The sequence below is a fragment of the Schistocerca americana genome, chromosome X, assembly GCF_021461395.2.
Source record: "Schistocerca americana isolate TAMUIC-IGC-003095 chromosome X, iqSchAmer2.1, whole genome shotgun sequence".
Classification (NCBI taxonomy): domain Eukaryota; kingdom Metazoa; phylum Arthropoda; class Insecta; order Orthoptera; family Acrididae; genus Schistocerca; species Schistocerca americana.
The window spans coordinates 940,176,425-940,189,534 of record NC_060130.1 but is presented as its reverse complement, the minus strand read 5'-3'; the positions used below and the strand labels follow the sequence as shown (position 1 = coordinate 940,189,534).

The window sequence follows — 13,110 nt, the reverse complement described above, 5'->3', positions numbered from 1 at the left end:
CGGTTCACGTCCACGCTGTCGCGGCATGCTACCAGTGTTAAAGACTGCGATGGAGCTCCGTATGCCACGGCAAACTGGCTGACACTGACGGCGGCGGTGCACAAATGCTGCGCAGCTAGCGCCATTCGACGGCCAACACCGCGGTTCCTGGTGTGTCCGCTGTGCCGTGCGTGTGATCATTGCTTGTACAGCCCTCTCGCAGTGTCCGGAGCAAGTATGGTGGGTCTGACACACCGGTGTCAATGTGTTCTTTTTTCCATTTCCAGGAGTGTATTTCAGCTGTCCACTGCTGAACCCAAGATTCACAGCTTTTGTCAGCACCTGTGAATTCTCATATCGAGGAGGTACTAAAAACGTGCTGCATGTGTGATGTGAAAGTAAATACGTTCTTGTTCCTCGTTCTTACATTAGACTTGAAAGCTTGTCCACGTAGATTCCAGCACCTGTTGTTATGGTAACTTGCTTTGAAAATATTTTGTGTCAGCGGTTTTAGCTTACGAAACCATTGGCATTAGAAGAAATTTTCCTCTTTGGGTCGAAGAGGAGGGAGAAAGATTAGGCTTCAACGCCCTGTCGAGAACACAGTCATTACAGATGGAGCACAGCCTCGGATTGGGGAAAGAAATCGGCCGAGTCCTTTTCAAACGAACCATCCTGGCATTTGCTCGAACTGATTTAGGGAAACCTCGGGAAACCTAAATCTGAACCACAGAATGAGCATTTGAACCAACATTATCGCTCGGCGTCTGTGGATCGATGAGCTTGTACACTTAGTTTGTGCTCTTTGTTGACGAAAGCTTTCGTAAAAGGAAAAGGGAATTTGTCGTAGAGCTGAAACATCCGACGTGTGTTATGAGTGGTCGGTTCATATTCAATTTTTCGGTAAAGCATGAGTCTTTCAAACATTTAGGCCCTAACTGCTGGTGCAGAATATCTTCAGATGAAGCTGACGCTGATGAAGATAATGAAGGTGTTGAAAAGAGAATTTCTTCTTTCATTAAAAGTTCTTTCAGTGCTTACAAGGGAATGATTTCACGCTCTACATAAACCTTTAATTATTTCGCATAATATTTCTGTCTTTATATGTCAATTGAAGATCATTGCTGTCAGTTGTAGCGGGACATTGCGCCGTATCACCTGGATCTCCTGCTCGCTAGGCAGGTGCGTTAACCACTGAGCCATCCAGGACACAGTGTTATCACAGCTGCGCGGCACGCCTCACAGACGATCCACATTCTCACCGAGCGCCACCTATCTGCAGCCCCTGTCCATTGTACTCACTGTTCGCTAGTGTGAGACTCCTACAGGAGGTCGGACGTATTTGTGTATCTGCACTGAAGAAATTGGATCCATTGCCCAGCTAGACATATTAAATAGATGAATGAGTGATGTCTGTTCTTTCGGACATGTCTGAAAGAACAGACACCACGCATTCATATAACATATAATTTCTGTCTTTATTATTAGTTTATCGAAGGTGAGAAACTTCTCTTTACTCGTCAGCATGAAAGTAAATTATCAGTGTCGGATCAAGGCCACCATCGGCTCAGGTCAGTTGGCTTCGATGGTTGCCAGCCTATCAGTAGTGAAAGAAAGGTGGTCCATAAAAAAGTATTTCTCACCTCTCATGCCGTGGCATTTACACGCAGAGGTCTAATGCCGGAAACGACTTCAAGCTGAAAGTAGAAGCTTTGAAAGTAAATATCTGCAGCTTTAGAACACCAGAGAACACACGGAAGAAAGAACTCCTTCGAACGGCTTTCATGATATTAAGATTAGTGCTAAACAGATGATTACGCCCTCTGGGGTTCGTTAGATAAGTGACAGACAACATTTGATTTCCGGTCCATCGTACGATTTTTTCTTATAATCTCTATGCTGTCAGTCTTGACAATGCTTTACGTGTCTGAAAAATAAGGAGTACCCTGGTGCGGTTACCAGTTAAGCTGTAGATTCTTTTTCTTTGGCTGAGTGATCCGATTATCACTTCCAGACAACAGTGAGTACCGGTATATTACAGTAGAAGGATCTTGCTGGAGTTCGATGGCGCAGAAACCAGGGCTGCTCAGTAAGGTTCCTTACGATCTACTGTTGAGCAGGTGATTCCCAGCCCTGAAGAAACTCATGTCGTCATTCGGGGTCCTCTTTCCACTGCTCAGATCTGCAAAATGTCCAGAGTCTTGTCGCTCCCTCTCCACTAACAGTTTTAATACCACTATTCCTAGATAATAGTGACAGGAGTATCAAATTTTGAAGAAAAAGATGGATGATATCAGGTGGGCAGATAGATTATGCAATGAAGAGGCACTCAACCGAATCAGGAGGAAAATAACTTTATTTCAAAGCTTTACTAAGAGAAGGGGCAGGTTGAGGCATGCTGAGGCATCAAGGAATACGTCATTTGGTGGTGGAAGGAAATTCGAGGGGCAAAAATTGTCAGGGAGAGTAATTCTTGAATAGAGTTAGCAAGTTGAAATAGATCCAGATTTCAATAGCTATGCACAGTTGAAGAGACTTGCGCAAGGTAAAGTAGCGTGGAGAGCGGCAATAAAATCTGTCTCTGAACTGAAGGCAACGGCAACAACGACAACGACAGGTCAATGCAGATTATTTGCTGAGATGTTTGAATGTGAAAAGTTAGACCTGTGTGCCAGGTTTGGCACATAGTTTTAACTTAACACACGTGTAGCCATAACAGAAGATAATACTACGCATAAAGTAAAATAACTACACTAATGGTCATTAAAATTGCTACACCACGAAGATGACGTGCGACAGACGCCAAATTTAATGGTCAGGAAGAAGATGCTGTGATATACAAATGATTAGCTTTTCAGAGCATTCACACAAAGCTGGCGCCGGTGGCGATTCCTACAACGTGCTGACATGAGGAAAGTTTCCAACCCATTTCTCATACACAAACAGCAGTTGACCGGCGTTGCCTGGTGAAACGTTGTTGTCATGCCTCGTGGAAGGAGGAGAAATGCCTAACATCACGTTTCCGACTTTCATAAAGGTCGGATTGTAGCCTATCGCGATTGCGGTTTATCGTATCGCGACATTGCTGCTCGCGTTGTTCGAGATCCAATGACTGTTAGCAGAATATGGAATCGGTAGGTTCGGGAGGGTAATACGGAACGCCGTGCTGGATCCCAACGGTCTCGTATCACAAGCAGTCGAGATGACAGGCATCTTATCTGCATGACTGTAACGGATCGTGCAGCCACGTCTCGATCCCTGAGTCAACAGATGGGGACGTTTGCAAGACAACAATCTTCTGCACGAACAGTTCGACGACATTTGCAGCAGCATGGACTATCAGCTCGGAGACCATGGCTGCGGTTACCATTGACGATGCATCACAGACAGGAGCGCCTGCGATGGTGTACTCAACGACGATCCTGGGTACACGAATGGCAAAACGTCATTTTTTCGGATGAATCCAGGTTCTGTTTACAGCATCATGATGGTCGCATCCGTGTTTGGCGACATCGCGGTGAACGCACATTGGAAGCGTGTATTCGTGATCGCCATGCTGGCATATCACCCGGCGTGATGGTATGGGGTGCCATTGGTTACACGTCTCGGTCGCCTCTTATTCGCAATGACGGCACTTTGAACAGAGGACGTTGCATTTCAGATGTGTTACGACCCGTGGCTCTACCCTTCATTTGATCCCTGCGAAACCCTTCATTTCAGCAGGATAATGCACGACCGCATGTTGCAGGTCCTGTACGGGCCTTTCTGGATACAGAAAATGTTCGACTGTTGCCCTGGCCAGCACATTCTCCAGATCTCTCACCAATTGAAAACGTCTGTTCAATGGTGGCCGAGCAACTGGCTCGTCACAATGCGCCAGTCACTATCCTTGATGAACTGTGGTATCGTGATGAAGCTGCATGGGCAGCTATACCTGTACACGCCATCCAAGCTCTGTTTGACCCAATGCCCAGGCGTATGAAGGCCGTTATTGCGGCCAAAGGTAATTGTTCTGGGTACTGATTTCTTAGGATCTATGCACTCAAATTGCGTGAAAATGTAATCACATGTCAGTTCTAGTATAATATATTTGTCCAATGAATACCCGCTTATCATCTGCGTTTTTTCTTGGTGTAGCAATTTTAATGGCCAGTAGTGTAAGTCTCTGAGGCTGTGGATAAACCTATCTGTTCTGTGTCCTTTCTTTTGGAGGTGCCAATCTTCTGCACCTTGTGATAGTCTCTGAAGAGTTCTGTAGAGTGGGGAAGCAGCCTATGACAAGTTGAAGCTTTCAGGCCTGCTCTTATGATGTGTGCTATAACTTATTTTGTTCATCGGAAGCGCCGCGCGGGGTGGCCGTGCGGTTAGAGGCGCCATGTCACGGATTGCGCGGCCACTCCCTCTGAAGGTTCGGGTCCTCCCTCGAGCATGGGTGTCTATGTTGTTCTTAGCATAGGTTTAAGTAGTGTGTAAGTCTAGGGACCGATGACGTCAGCGGTTTGATCCCTTAGGAATTCACATACATTTGATTATTTTTTGTTCATTGGCAGTATAAACCTAGTGTAAACAAACGCGCGCTTAGCGATGGGTAGTCGGCCCCAGTGCACCTTCATCTGGTGTGCCATCGCCACTCAAAACAGGACCTATGTATGTGTTGGGTATTTAGTTGTTATTATAACCCGTACGACACTATGAGGCATGCTGAAGCATTGAGAGTCTTCAGTGTCTTCGCTCATCATCGTGGTACGTGTTTAACTCATTTAGTTCTTGCTTCAAGTGTTACTGGGCAGTTCCTTTCTCTTTCGCTCTAGTCGTGTACGTGTGGTCTTGTCGTTCGAATGCGCCATGAAAGTGCGTTAAGTTGCTTCGTGTTCCACAGTGAAATGCAGGTTGCGGGCCAATCATAAAAAGTGTCAACAAACAGGTATGGTTAAGACTTTCGATAAGTTTCTTTGAACAGCTCATCAGCAATGTAACAAATGACAACTCCAGATCTGGAATCGAGTCCTCAACTTCGTACACTAAAAGCATCGAGAGAACATCAGACGACTTACTGTAGGTATTGCCTTCAGTGGCTTCAGCAATTGGTTATACCATAACAATCTCTACATTACGCTTTTACAAGCCTCAAAAAAATGGCTCTGAGCACTATGGAACTTAACATCAGAGGTCATCAGTCCCATAGAACTTAGAACTACTTAAACCTAACTAACCTAAGGACATCACACACATCCATGCCCGAGGCAGGATTCGAACCTGCGACCGTAGCGGTCGCGCGGTTCCAGACTTAAGCGCCTAGAATACAAACCTCAAGCAGACAAAGTATATTACATAATTTCTCGCGGCGATTCGTTGTCATGTTGTTGAGATCGGGTGTTCTGCCGGTGGTCCGCGTCTTCGCAACGCGATGTTTCGACGCCTTTACTCGATGTCTTCATCAGGGAACACATGACTTGTGCAGTGAAGTGTTCAGCTTTTCTGTCAAACTTTCCAAGACAAAAACATCGTATTCTCTAAAAGACAAAACCAAACGTTTCTCACTATAAAAATCGATACAGTTGAACAAGCGTTCTTCAAATAGTTACAAGGGGAAACTCGCTATGGCACCCTCCAGATTTTGTGGTAAAATGGCCCAGAGGATAGCCCATCAAGAACTGAAAATGTCCGGATACTTTTGATCATATAGTGTACTTGGAAAAAGCCGGGTGATACGGGAAGATTTAAGTTAGATTACATGCCCCAGATTCTTAGAAGTAACTCTTAAGATAAAAAATATTGTATTTGAATCAAGAATTAAGAAGATTTTAAGGAAAGCGAAGAAATCAGAATTAAATTATGTCCCTTTCCAATTTTCCCACATGTTTTTCCTATTATTTTTTCTTTACTACATGTTTCAATTTAACTTACTGCTTTTCCTTTTGTGTTTTAACAGTGAGGAGACGCCTTGATATATTTTAGCTATACACGTCGCACCAGAGACTTTCGAGATAAGATGGTGAAGTGTATTTAATTCTTTTGTATATTTCTTTTCTGAAACGAAACTTATTTAGTTCACAGAAATGTCGAGATTGATGGATACATTACTGCAGCAGAGACAGAAATACTGTTCTGACAGCTGGTACTTTCAGAATTGTGAGAACAGATAAACGGAAGAACAACACAATCATGAGAAGGTTATGAACAAACTACGTAAGCAAAATTCCAAAAAGACGAACTCTGAAGCAGTCAGTAAGCTGGAATACATATAAAAATTACAAAAATTCTCTTCTGTGAGAAATCATGTCCATTGAAACGATAGAAACTAACGCTAAGAAGCTAGCCGACGAAGACACGCAACATAAAGGAAATGCCGTGGGGAGTGTACGTGCAGATTCGTCGATGTTCGAGTCATGTTCACGTCAAACATTTTTGTTCCCATTTAAAGCATCACACTGTATCCAATTTGCACCTCCACAATGAGGGATCTTGTGTATTTCTTTCTGTTACTATTGTCTTTTTTTTTTTTAACATTAAGGGAGGACGGTTATGAAACTGACGAAAATGTCAATTTTAAATTTATTTTTTATTTGTTAATAGAACTCATGGACAATAAGTTCCCACTTTCAGTGATGAATGGCATGCGAGATGCCTGAAAAATAATTAACTGTGTGACATGACCTTCCTGCCACACCCACTTTTTGAAGCAACACTTCAAGACTAGCTTCGTGAAGAACGATTCCGTGGATTACTTTCAAGCAAACTTACACGGGATATATCAAGAAGGCTGTGATATATATTCTTTGGTTTTATAGATCATCTGCAACTCTGTTCCTTATCTTAGAGACAATAACAAACGAGCTGCTTTTGTTCTGAAGAAGCAATTCTTGTTTTGCCTTCTGCTATTGACGGAGATTTACACAAGTGTTCGATTCTTTCATCATTCAGTAATGCAATGGTCACAAAGAGTGACATGAAAAAATGTAGTATGGGCTACAAATGGTGCCAACATGGCGTCAACGGACGAACATCTCATTCATCAAGTGTGCCACATTAGCTGGTGTAAATATCTGAAGGCTCAGACTGGTAACAACCCCTACATTCAAAACGAGAGGCTTCCAAATTGTATCCTGGGTGTTGTCAAGCTCGCTTACAAGTTTGTATCCGACCCGGAACTTCTAAAAAAGTGAGTTAATGGCAAAAACCAGAGGCTCTAATTTCACTGATATTTAAACGAAGACCTAAAACCACATTTTGATCTGCTACAGTTGTCAGAATTGCGACTTATGATGCAGTTCCTGTATTTAATGGTGGAAATGTAGGGAGGATGAAAGTATCTGAGAGAATGGTCTTTAAGATAGGAAATTTCACTCAAGATATCTCGAGAAAAATGGAAAGAATGTGGAAGAGAAGAAGCTAGAAGAGAACTGTTGAAGGGAAAGAGGGCCCTGAGTACAAATCTGGAGCCTTCTGAAGATGTGACATAAGAAAAAAAAAACTTTTGGTTGAACTTTAAACTGGGTTTCCTGAAAATTATGTATTTTAAAGTTTATATACATTTCTCTCAGAATCTATGAAGGCTGTAATTCTGAAATTTTGTACACTTATTTCTATAAACCCAATAAATGTTGTCTCAAGAGTAAATTTTCAAATTATGAGTGCAAGCTGAGGTATAGGTCAAAGTGCTAGGAATTTTGCATGAATTTTATATTTATAGAATTATGCTTGAGAAATTATTAAAATTATCCTATTTGTTATGTTCAAAATACCTCATGAAATGAGATTACTATATGCAAAGAGATTAAACAGAGAAAATTTTGTGGAAATTTCCTAAATAGTTTCTGATAAATATGTACAGATAATGTTTTGAAAATAAAATATTTACATTCCATAAGAAGTTAAATATGTATACACCAAGAAACTGAACAGTAAATGTGTTACTTTCATGTAAAGAATGGAACACAAATTGTTTGGCGTATCTTCCTAATTAAGCGTGTTTCTCATGAACGTACTCCCTTAAGACATACCATACAGACGTAAACGACCACTTTGTTTCGTCTCTAACACGAATAAAGCCAACAGAAAATAACAGTGGATACAGTAACATCGTCTGCATCCAACGAGGTATAAAAACACAATAGGTAGGCTACACTAAATTGCACATTATGCTAAACACGATAATTTCATTCTGTACGTTTGAAGTCCAGGCTTATCTTCTACACGTACGAGCAACATTTACTTTAGAGAAGATTTTCAAAGAGATCATCTTGCATTTGCAAACACTCCGCCACTCGCTGGATCATATTTGCTGGACCCTACGGAACATACCCGCATCCATCATAGCCGAAGCGGGATGCACGCGAGATATTAGGAGGTGTACATCTGTGAGTGGATACTATAAACTTGTTCCATTAAGTATCCCCACAAATAAAAATCTTGTGGATTAAGGTCCGGGAAATGTGGAGGCCTGAACATTGGACCTCCACAACCAATCCATTTCCCTAGAAACGCTACATTTAAATAGTTACGATTATTTCAAAGTGCAGCATCATGCTGAAACCATAGGTGTCACCGAATACCAAGTGGAGTGTTTTCTAATGCGTCAGGCAAAATATTGCAGAGAAATTTACGATACAAGGACGCATTCAACTTGTTCGGCAAAGAGAAGGGCCTAAAAGCACACCTCCCATGATTCCAGCCCACAGGCTTAGGCCAAAGCGTGCCTGAAATCCACGTTCACGGGTAATATTTGGATTGTGTTCCGAACACAAATGGCTGTTATGGAGGTTGAAAATACCTTCACGAGTGAAGCTAGATTCGTCAGTCCATATCCCGTTATTTATAAAATGCTCGTTATCTTCCACTTGGCGCAAAAGCCATTTACAAAACTGTACTCGTCGAATGCGATCATCTGGCCGCTAGTACTGAATTAACGTATAATGTGGATGCAGTACTTCATCGTGCAACACTTCAACAACCAGTCCTCTGGAACTGCCTTGCAATATCACGGGTATGAAACTTTCTGGCAGATTAAAACTATGTGTTGGACCGAGACTCGAACTCTGGACCTTTGCCTTTCGTGGGCAAGAGCACTTGCCCGTGAAAGGCATAGGTCTCGAGTTCGAGTCTCGGTCCGCTAAACAGTTTGAGGAATCCAGATGATGTCCTACGGTGGCATCAAAATGATATGGAACTCCGTCGTTTTGCAGCTACATTATCTGACGAACACGTAGTAGCAACGCGTCCAATAACGAAGGAAGAACATTTCTCGGAAAAGTAAGGTGCATAAGTTCTGTTAGTATGGTTGGTATTAGGCAGGACCCGATGATATGATCAAAAGAATATTCTAACGCAGAAGTTCACGCTGAACCTATGTTCTTCAGCTACATTTACGTGTATATCCCGCAAGCTACAGTACGGCGCATGGCGGAGGATACCTTGTACCACTTCTAATCATTCCCTTTCCTGTTCTACTAGCAAATGGAGTGAAGGAAAAACGACTGGCTGCATGCTCCCGGACGAACCACAATTACTGTTATCTTGTCTTCGCGGTCCTATTGCGAAATGTATGTTAGTGTAGGTAGAATCGCTCTGCAGTCAGCCGAAGGTGCCGGCTCTCTAAATTTTCTCAGTAGTCTTTCGAGAAAGAAACGTCGTCTTCCCTCCAGGAATTCCCATTTGAGTCCGCCTATCATTTCCGGAATACTCGCGTGACGATCGAACTACCGACAACAAATCTATCAACGCGCCTCTGAATTGCTTCGATGTCTTTCTTTAATTTGACCTGGTGGGAGGCCCAACATTTGAGCAGTGTTCAAGAATGGGTGACACTAGTGTTCTCCTTTATCGATGAGCTACACTTTCCTAGAATTCTCCCGATAAACCGAAATTAACCATTTGCCTTTCCTACTGCCGACCTTGTGTGCTCGTTCCAGTCCACATCACTCTGCTACGTTACGCCTAGATATCTAATAGGCGCGGCTTTGTGAAGAAAGACACCATTAATACTGTATTCGATCATTACAGGATTGCTTTTCCTACACATCTGCAGTAACTTACATTTCTTCACATTTAGAGCACGCTACCGTTCATTACACCACATAGCAATCCCGTCCAATTCAATCTGTATGCAGCTACAACCACTCAAATGCGACACTCCTATCCGTCAGATCGTTTATTTATATGGAGAACAAGATTGGTCGTATCGCACTTCTCTGGGGCACTCCGGACGAGGTACCTTTGTCTCCGATAAACACTCGCCGACGGGGACAATGTGCTGGGTCCTGTTACTTAAGACGTCTTTGAGCCACTCAGATTTCTGAGAACCTATTCCTTATGCTCGGACCTTTGTTAACTGTCTGATGTCTGGCACTGTGTCAAACGCTTTCCAGAAATCTAAGAATACGGAATATTCCTGTCACCCCTCATCCACTGATCGCAGGATGCCTTGGACAAAAGGCCAATTTGAGTTTCGCTCGAGGGATGTTTTGTAAATCCATGTTGATTTGCAGATAGAAGCTTTTCTCTCATAATGATATTTATTTTGTTCTAACTTAGAATACGCTCAACAATTCTGCGGCAAACTGAGGTCAAGAATAGCGATCTGTAATTTTGTGGGTCCATTCTTTTACCTATCTTATATGCGGGAGTCACGTAGGCATTTTTCCAGTCGTTTGATAGTTTCCATTCGGCGATAGATCAGCGATAAAGGCAAGCTAAGTGTGGGGCCAATGCCGTCGAATACTTTCTGTAAAACCAAATTGGGGTTCCATGTGGACACGGCGACTTAAATGTTGCCAACTGTTTCAGCTGCTTCTCAACGACAGGGATGTCTATTTCTATGTACTCCATACGGGAGTCTGTGCAAAGGTGAAACAATGGTATGCCTGTACGCTCTTCTTGCCTGAATGATTTTTTGAACGAAAAATTTAAAATTTCAACTTTCGTTTTACTGTCTTCTGTTGCCACAGCAAACTGGTCGACGAGTGACGAAATGGAAGGCTTCGACCCAGATGGTAATTTTGAGTAGGACCAGAATTTTGTTAGATGGAAGTTGATCACGTATCGTAGGACCAGAATTTTGTTTTCGATCTCTGTAAGATATTTCGCTAACATAAATCGATGGAAGTTGATCACGTATCGACTTTTCTTATAGACGCACGAATTTCTACTAATTTTTGCCTGTCGACATTTCCGTGCTCTTTTATGAACCGAATGTGAAACATGTTGTTTCATCAGCATTTTTTAAATTTTATTATTGAACAGTGGTGGTTCTTTCCCATTCTTAATATAATTTCTTGTCAAGTACTTCCCCAGAACATGATTTACAATCAGTTCAAACTTTGTTCATAATTCCTCTATGTCTACCATGCAAATGACGTTCATTCATCATCTAAGTAGGATGCTAACAACTGCTTATCTGCTTAAAATTTTTCTAACCTTCTTGATGAATTTATTAACTTTTAGTAACCATCTTGACTATGGTGACATCCTGATCACAAATCCCTGTCTCCATACTGACACTGTCGGTAAGTTAAAGCATGTTTGTAGCTGTTGTTGTTGTTGTGGTCTTCAGTCCTGAGACTGGTTTGATGCAGCTCTCCATGCTACTCTATCCTGTGCAAGCTTCTTCATCTCCCAGTACCTATTGCAACCTACATCCTTCTGAATCTGCTTAGTGTATTCATCTCTTGGTCTCCCTCTACGATTTTTACCCTCCATGCTGCCCTCCAATGCTAAATTTGTAATCCCCTGATGCCTCAAAACATGCCCTACCAACCGATCCCTTCTTCTAGTCAAGTTGTGCCACAAACTTCTCTTCTCCCCAATCCTATTCAATACCTCCTCATTAGTTACGTGATCTACCCACCTTATCTTCAGCATTCTTCTGTAGCACCACATTTCTAAAGCTTCTATTCTCTTCTTGTCAAAACTAGTTATCGCCCATGTTTCACTTCCATACATGGCTACACTCCATACAAATACTTTCAGAAACGACTTCCTGACACTTAAATCTATACTCGATGTTAACAAATTTCTCTTCTTCAGAAACGATTTCCTTGCCATTGCCAGTCTACGTTTTATTTCCTCTCTACTTCGACCATCATCAGTTATTTTACTCCCTAAATAGCAAAACTCCTTTACTACTTTAAGTGTCTCATTTCCTAATCTATAAGTTTGTTTGTAGCTAAAAGGTCTAAAATATTTCCATTTATTTGTGTTATCAAGCTAATTTTTCAAGTCAATTTTCAGAGCATTCTTTCAGAACTTCTACTCAAAACTGTCTGTTCTACCTGCAATGAATTCATAGACGTCCGAATCTGTGCTAGATAGATTAAAGTCGCCTCCAACTAATACAGGGTTGTTCACAAGTACCTACGGGAATCACTGCGGACAAAGCTGCATGACATACAGAAAAATAACATGTATTAGTTTATAAAGCATCTATCCAAGTTTCGATCGTTACACGCACTAGGTTGAACTAGGGACCTCTCATGTTAGAAAATGTAGACAAATCATTCGCTTTGTATTGTTGCATCGAATTAGATCGCACGTGCAGATAAGCAACGCAGTGAAGAGATTTCAAAAGACGGCTGCTGTCGTGCCTTCAACTGCAACGATTTCAATGAATTGCACGCACGTACTGACGTCGGCCACGGCGCAAACAGTGCTCACATTGAGCACATGTAAGATAAGTTAAAGAATTGAAGAGATGCTATAGCTACTGGTGTCGATTTTAGTATGTCTTGCAGTTTTCACGACTCGTATTCCGAAATCGCGGAGGTACTTATGACTAATCCTGTACTGCATTCCACGCCATTGAGCGCGGATTTTCTTTGAATGATTCTCCAACTGTTACTACACGGTAAAAACATCTGAAGATTAATTTGAGTTCGCCTAGGCACGTTATCACGTCCAGATATCTTCCCCCTCCTTCGATGTCTAACCTGTCTTTTCGATAAACGTTCCTCGTTAAATGTTTCAGAGCTTTCTCCTCCGAGTTTCATCCAGCTCTCAGTTTCGAATATACACTCCTGGAAATGGAAAAAAGAACACATTGACACCGGTGTGTCAGACCCACCATACTTGCTCCGGACACTGCGGGAGGGCTGTACAAGCAATGATCACACGCACGGCACAGCGGACACACCAGGA

General features: G+C 42.3%; 1 protein-coding gene across 1 annotated transcript in view; it reads right to left on the bottom strand.

Moving 5' to 3' along the window:
• LOC124556413 (cocaine esterase) overlaps window positions 1-13,110 on the bottom strand; it is a 151,578-nt gene that overhangs the window by 104,495 nt on the left and 33,973 nt on the right. The window lies entirely within an intron of this gene.